The sequence below is a fragment of the Bombus flavifrons genome, chromosome 8 (assembly GCF_040668555.2).
Source record: "Bombus flavifrons isolate JBK064 chromosome 8, iyBomFlav1_principal, whole genome shotgun sequence".
NCBI classification, from domain to species: Eukaryota; Metazoa; Arthropoda; class Insecta; order Hymenoptera; family Apidae; genus Bombus; species Bombus flavifrons.
This window is the reverse complement of record NC_138449.1, coordinates 4,602,728-4,610,635: the sequence shown is the minus strand read 5'-3', so window position 1 is coordinate 4,610,635 and position 7,908 is coordinate 4,602,728. Positions and strand designations below refer to the sequence as shown.

General features: G+C 38.8%; 1 protein-coding gene across 8 annotated transcripts in view; it reads left to right on the top strand.

Moving 5' to 3' along the window:
• The first annotated feature begins 5,079 nt into the window (after positions 1–5,079).
• Positions 5,080–7,908, top strand: part of LOC138182875 (rho guanine nucleotide exchange factor 17) — a 70,925-nt gene continuing 68,096 nt past the window's right edge. For all 8 annotated transcript variants that reach the window (XM_069119194.1, XM_069119187.1, XM_069119193.1 and 5 more), the window contains exon 1: positions 5,080–6,020. The gene's annotated coding sequence lies outside the window, so the exon portion shown is untranslated. The remainder of the gene's footprint in view (positions 6,021–7,908) is intronic.

The following is a 7,908-nucleotide window of genomic DNA, read 5'->3' as shown; positions in this document are numbered from 1 at the left end:
AATGTATGCATATTATCAACTATCGAACGTTGTCGGTGATTAACCCGTGGAAAATGTAGTTCAATGGTTTCGAATTACTTGCTTGCGGTTTCCGCGGGAAGCAGCCATTTTGGTACCGCAAATGCAAATAAGCTGACTGAAACCAGATAAGATCTGATAATGCAGTCACAAAACAAAACCGATAGCCTTTGACTAAGCTAAATGTTAAGTCCTATAAAGTTGTCTAAATACAACGACTGGAAGCTTTCACCTGATCTGTTACATGCTGATACCATTAGTAACGAAACACATGAAACAATGGAGTTGTAGATGCAATAACAATGTTCAAAGGACATGGATTGCGAGATCTGTTTCGCAAACTAATTTCCGACAGTTAAAACAACAGTACAAATGCTTATCAAAATACGTAATTCATTCTATTTAAATGGCGCAATTGTAAACAACAGGACGTTTGTTATTTTAAATGATACGTGTTTGATGGAACCTTCCATCAGACGCTAATACGGAATGTCAGGAGACTCACAATTGAATAGAACGTTGTAGAATTCACGCGAGCCTCTTAAATTCCTATAGTCATCGAACACGATAGCATATTGCGTAACGGATGAGGTATTCTCTTTGGGACAACGAGATGATCGTAGTCTTCGTATTTTGATTGCGTAATAAAACATCGTAATTCAATTGTATCAATATAATTCAATAATTTCGATAAAAGTTATTACCTTCGTTTTATTGAATTTTATTTACATCGTACTTTTTGATTGAGTTCAACTATTATTAGAAATAGAAAAGAAAGAGAATAAAGCGACAGCAACCATCGACTAAAAATAAAAAAATCGTAAAGGGATTGCTTCAAGGAAGGAGAAAATTGGTTTGCAGGATTATATGGAGTAATGGCATATTTGATCAGAGCTACTGCTGCGAGAAGAATTTATCTCATAGTTGGCGTTCGATCTGCAAGTACTTACGTAGAACGGTCCTTTATTGTAGGCATATCTAGTATTAAGGGGATCGTGGATATTGCATTCATTGCTACTCTCGAGGGAAGAATATCGTTACGTTGCCATACAGTTTATGGAAAAAATATACGTGTATTATCCGTTTTAACAACGTAAACGTAGAGCGACAGATGCGTTTCATAGACTCGCGAAGCCGGCTAGTCCAAAAGCTATAAATATGTAAGTATGAATGCCTGGAACTCTTCTCAGTCCCTTGGACCATCAAAATTCTCTGTCCTGTTCACTTAGGCTATTTGTCTCAATCATTTTCTAAGATAGTTCGCCATCTTATTGGTTCCTTGATAATTCCAGCGAGTTATTATAAAGCAATGTCCACACATAAGTAATTCCTTCTTTAATGTATATTTAATCATATGTTACAAAAAAAAAAAAAGAAAAAAACTGATGAAAGAGCTTGCATGCATGAATATCATAAATCTTTAGATTTTATTAGGTTGTCCGAAAAGTTTCTTTCGTTTTATAAGGAAATAATAGACGCACAATGTTTTTTTGTTTTATATTAGTTTATTGAATTATGCACGAACATAATAATAGAAATATAATGAAATGGATCATACTTAATTCAATAAAATAATATAAAATAGAAATTGTTGTTCATCTATTATCACCTTATGAAACGAAAGAAACTTTTCGGACAACCTAATAGATTCCTTCGCACATTACGTAATTTAGTACGAACATTTGATAATATGTAGGCACGAGAGGGAGACCTTGAAGACATCTGCAGATCCAGTACTCGGTTCTTTCGATGCTAGCGAGGAGCCAAAAAGAAGATTAATGTTTGTCTCGGAAATTATAATGTGACAGTTCATTTTAGCGTCGCGTAACTGTGAATTAGCTTTAAAATGGCTCTCAATTTAGGTGTCAGTCAAAAGCAGCGCGTACAACGTTGTCGCCGTATCCATTCTGGAAGGCATATCTCGACCTCGTGAATGGTAAGTCTCGTAGCTAGTAAAGGCAACACCAATAGATTTTCAATGAACAACCTGCACGTGACTGCTTATGCTTACGGAAAATGGACAAATCAAGACATAATAAGTCGATGCATCACTCCATTGTAATTGGTAGAAATACAGAAGCAAAAAGGAGCCCGAAGGTCTGCAATTTGAATACCTAACTAGTGGTAATCGCTATCTTGCAATAACGCTTAATGTTTCCAATGTAATTTTTGCATTGGAAAAATTTTATTTGAAAAAGAAGAAATTAATTCTAAGTAAAAAGAAGAGTGGTCTCGCTGTTTAAAAAAATATTTATAGTAAAAGATACAAAAAGGAAAAACAAATTTTACCATTATTTTTAATTATTCAGTCGTGATTTATCTGTACTTTAAAGCTAAAGATTTCGCACGTATGATTGATAATAAGATATTACTTACGTGCAGAATTAAAACACAATTTGCGTGAAAAGATATTGATGAAAGAAGAATATAAAAAGATAAGTAAATCTACAAATTTGTAGCACGAAGTGTTTAATACAAACATTACTCGAAAGAGTCAAAGTTTCCACAGGAAAATGTTACTTAAGTTCTGTTAAGGCTCTCCAAATAAATCACCGAACCGTAATTAAATTTGTGCATTGGTATTTCGCTTTTCAAGCGGGTTAACGCGGCGCGCGTTGCAGGAAAGGAATCGGATCAACAAAAAGTTGTTGGAACAACTTTGCGTTTCGCGTTGAATGCTCTTCGAGAAAAACTGTAATACCATACAATGGATTTAAAATTAAATGCATATTCTTGCATTAATTTGGGGAATCGAGCTTATTTCAAAATAAATTTTTACTAAAAAAAAAAAAAAAAATATATGTAATTTCTGCAAACTAATAAAGTTATCCTAAATTGATTCTCGTTTTGTAATGCAAATGGAGATGCTTGCTATGGACACTGTTTTTGAAACGGAAGAATGTTTATACTGTTCAGCGAACTTATTCGTGTACGAAGCTATCACAGTTATCGGAAACGCGATATAGTCAACTCCTTTTGTGTCGATGATTTTGCGTTACTTCGCACTCCTATTTCATCCTCTGTTATTCTGGACACCATGCAAACTCATTCTACCATCATCGATCAGGTAACGCTATTACAACGAAATTAAAATAAACACGTAAAAACATCTTAACATTAATCCACGTATTACATCGATAATTTATGCTTGAATCTAATTACGTTCCCGCCAAAAATTTCACCATGAATAAAATCCACATGGATACATTAAATGGTCTTGTATTGTAAACTCCATTCACATAATTTTTCCTAAATCCATCAAAATCTACCATTCAACCAATTTTTATTCCAAAACTCTCGATGACACTTCATTCACCTCTCAAAAGGCATTGCCTCTTAAACAAATTAACACAAATAATAAATATAATATATCAAAAGGATATTTCGAAGAAGACAATCTCGAATACACATAACATAGGAAAATGAACATGTAACGTATTTGAGAAAACGCAACGAAGATTGTGTGCACAATTGCACGCGCGAGCGAAGCGCGGTGGCGTTGGAGTTAGGGGAAAGGCGCTATAGAGGTCCCCTCTAGTGAGATTGGGCCCCGTTCTGGTCTCTCTCACACACTCTCTCGCGACGTCGAAGGTTTCCTTCGCACCGGTTCGTGCCGTGGCGGTCCGGCTCGGCTCGTGCACATACGCCATGGTCTCTCGTATCGAATCGGGCCAGCTTCGTGTTGCCCAGCTGGATCTATACACCCATTTGTCGGCCTCCAACTCGTCGTCGTCGTCGACGTTCGCCGCGGCCCATTCGTACCCACCGGAGATCCGTTCTCGATCGCTCTGTCGTCTCGGCTGTGAAACGTGCAGCGTGTCTCGGTGATCTGATGTAACCCTTCTCTTTCTTTCTAGCTATCTCCCTCTCTTTTTCTTTCTTCCTTACTCAGGCTCTCACTCTCGCGTAGTCACTCCTTCTCTTTCCCTGCCGTGAAACCGCATCGGCCGTGTGTATATCGCCTCGATTACACCAGAACGGTTGAGCGTCGCCGAGCGGTCCCAACGTCTGGATCCGTGAAGCGCACTTGCTCGTCGTCGTCCTCGTCGTCTTCGATGCTCCGGCAGTGTTCTCTTACGCGCCAATTCCTCTGCCGATCGCGCTGCTAATTAAACCTGGTGAGCTCACTGGACACCGTTGCGATCGACTTGATTCGTTCGCGGTGGAACGATCGACGATCGAGAGTTTCTCGATCACAATCCTTAGTGCGTGGAATTATCCTGTTTATTGGACCTGGATTCGTCCACTCGGACGAGAAATATTAATATCTACACAAGACCATCGATGATCTTCTAATTGAAGCAGGATTTAAGAGATCTTCTGGGTGGTTTAGTGGATTTTAGATAGAAGTCACGGTGTATTTTGTGGTTCGCTGGTGTCGTGCTTGTTTTTCGTGAACAAGATTCGTGATCCTCCGATGCTGAGCGCACAATATTCGAGGCTCGTATGTGTGCACGAGCCGAGTTTAAGGCTGGTTAACGTGGAAGGTGGAACTGAGAGAGGTTAAGTGGTTCAGAGGATGAAGACCAAACAGCGGTGGTTAGAAATTGAAAGCTTCTCGGAGAAGAAAAGCTCGGACGTTTGTGACGGGGAAAACAGACATTTCGTTCTCGGCGATCGGCGCGAGATTCCGTCCGGCGCTTTCGTGTGCGAGCAATTAATCGATTAATCGTCCTCTTGGTACGAAAGAGATAGTCGGTTTTCTTGACGAAACTGGTTTAAGTGGTTCGCATTAGCATCTTTAATATGCTACTGTTACGGAATACAATTCCGCGTCGAGTAAGTGGACGAGATTAATGTTTCTATTGGTGCCGAGCTGTTCGTCGAGCAAATCAAAGCGTTCACGGTGTCCTTTCTTATGGACTGATAAAAGCGATACGCGTGCATTTACGACCGAATAAGATAAAAGTACGAAGTACGAAGACAGTAGAAAGAAAAGATATTCATATTTTGGTGTGCGTCGTCGCTTGTTGATCGTCTCACGGTTGTCGATGTTTTCGAATCTCGATTCTTTATGATCGATTAACAGAGCAGCCAAAAATTGGTTCTTACTATAAAACAAAAAAGAAAAAAATGGTTGAGTGAAAGTGCTCTCGGATAGTAGCCGTGTGTCGTTGCATTCCGTGCGTTTAATTCCAAGTGCACTCGTGATTAATTAAGAACGGAGGAAAGCGATCTCGCGCGCTCGAAGAATCATGAAGAATGCTTTCAGGTTGATATTTATATGTATGATACTTACACCTATACAAGTGTGCGTGCGTGCGTGTGCGTGTGTGCGCGCGTGTGTGTGTATGTCGATCTCTATGCAAAAAACCGATTCGTGATCTGCTAATCTAGTCACATTGACTTTAAGATTATCTCTCTGAAACTAGTGGTCCGAAACGAGGACAGAGACATTTCGTTTGCCGATATGAAGATCTGTATATCGTTCGCAATCTGCAGAACGAACAAACTCGTAAACACAATATTATGATAATATTATCTCGCAACGATAAGGCTCCCACGAACGTAAGCGAATACTCGAATCTGTCTTGGCCAATTTGACCGTGTAAAAGATTTTAAATAAATGTTTTTCAACCGCAGTTGTGCATGATCCGGTTGGGTCTTTTCGATCGGTTCGATTCAAGGCTGAAATCGGTTTAGAAACAGCCGGTTCGATCGAACTCAGAAACGAACGACCAAACAGAAGTAGAACATCGAGATTTGTGGAACATTTTTTATTCTACGTTACTTTCGAGTAATGTACGGGATCGAACAACGTCGATTTAACGATTGTTTGGAAACAACGGGTATAACAGCGAAGAAAATTTTCATCCTGAAGTGTAATGTAACGAAATTGTGTTTGGTGGAAAGCCGTCGATGATAATTCCTCGTGCACGAAACATCACCTGGTTTGAGGAAGTGCTTGTTATGGATATCTGCGTGGCGATCAAACGGGAATACTTTCTCGAGCAGAATTACGTGGATGGCATCCAAGGAAGCGTTTTCGAACCCTTGCAGGAGTGAGTATATATGTTGTTTCACGCAAAATTCCTTATTGAGAATTATTAAAGACAAATATTTCTATCTGGTATCTTGAACTTTTGTGTACATTACTGGTATTAATAACTTGTCAGACTCGCTGGTATTTTTATATCGTGAAAAGTATTTCAGAACAAAGTCAAGGCAGGTTAAACAGGAAAATCTTCTTGTACTGAATATCATCTTTCACGATAATTTATTAACCGATATGATAAATGTTACTATTTTGTAGATTTCTATTGTACAAAAAGTCTCTACAATCTGAATATTAAAAGAAAATATTAAAGGATTGTAAGTAAATATTGAAGTAAGGAACAGCTTTTCTTATACGTATTTTTAATTGCGTGTAGAATCTCATTCTAGTTGTTTTTACCTAAACTTATCTCTTTATTATCTCAATTTTTTAGATTGTTGAAGAACTTTGTTCTTTTTATAAGGTTAAAAAATCAATAATCATTTATTGGAAATGAAAAAGAGGTATCTGTGAGTTTAATATTTCATGGAGGTTAAAAATTGAAATTAGTAGCAACATTACTTGATTGTAAATTTATATGTCTCAAAAGGAAATTGATTTTTAAATGGCACTTTTTATTTATTGGAATTGTCAGAAAATGCAATCTTATAGCTGCAATTTTTTAAATTATACATCGAAGAGAATAAATAACTAGTTCGAACCTTTTAAAATCCGCTTATAGAATTTCGCTTATGTTATTGTCAAACTTCCTACCTCAGCATTGACAACTTGCAATTTGTGACTTGTAAAACTTTGCCAATGATATTACTTTAACCGTACAAGATCTTCCAAGTAACTTATATTTAACGATCAGTAAGGACTTCCTAACAAATGACACATAAAAATGGCAATTTAATATCGGCCATATGACACGGTTAAAACTACAACGCTTACTTTTCTATTCTTAGAAACGTCTCAATTAAAACAAATCACCTGCTAGAGTTACTCCCGTAAAGTGCAATCCGATCGCGATACATCTTCCCCCGAAGCCAAACGTTAATCAAGTGCTTGATCGTTTCTCGATGGATTCTCAACAGGAGTTGATCGAACGTCCATTCGACCATCAGTTTTTTGTATTTACAGCGTACTGTGTATTTCGGATAATTCCGCTACACGAAATAAAATGTGTATTTTCCAATCTCTCCGTACCTATCGAAACATCTAAGCAAAATATATCCACCTGTTAAAATCTCTCCTGCTGGTGTGTAGCGGGATCACGGAGCGTATCCTTCCGTGGAACGGAGCTCAGCTACGATAACCACATGAGAAAGTATTACAATGGAGCACGTTGGGCCGCTATTTATGAATATAATGTTCGATCGCCCTGCGCGGCTCTGCGAACCGTTGTTCGAGCGGGGAAAAATCGCGATTTTTGCTCGATCGGTGAAAGTTGAAGTTTGCTGGTAATCTCGACAATGCCGGAAGCCCTAAGTTTACTCCTCGTCGCGGTCGTTTCTCGATGGGCGAGGAAAGAAGAAGTCGGAAGGCATTGTGCACAGGGGATGCGTGTGTACTGTGTGCAGTCTTCGTTTCTCGTGTCTCTCTAACGTCGTGGCCCATTACGTTGCACCAAGACGACCAACCGTAACAGCCACGTTTTTTCTCCTCATTTCATAGAGGATCATCTTGGGGACGATAAATCGCGCGAAAGTCGAGGACGAATCTTGATCCCCGTAACGATAAAAGAACGCGCGTTCGAAACCGGAGGGGACGAGAGAGTTGAACGGGAATCGTTTCTGATGTTCGTCTTTTTCACTTACTATTATTTTAATTTCAATGGTAATTAAAGAGAAGCATCGCGGCACGCGATGTAATGATTATCCTCCAGATGTGTTGGTATATAGAGCTGAGGTTAC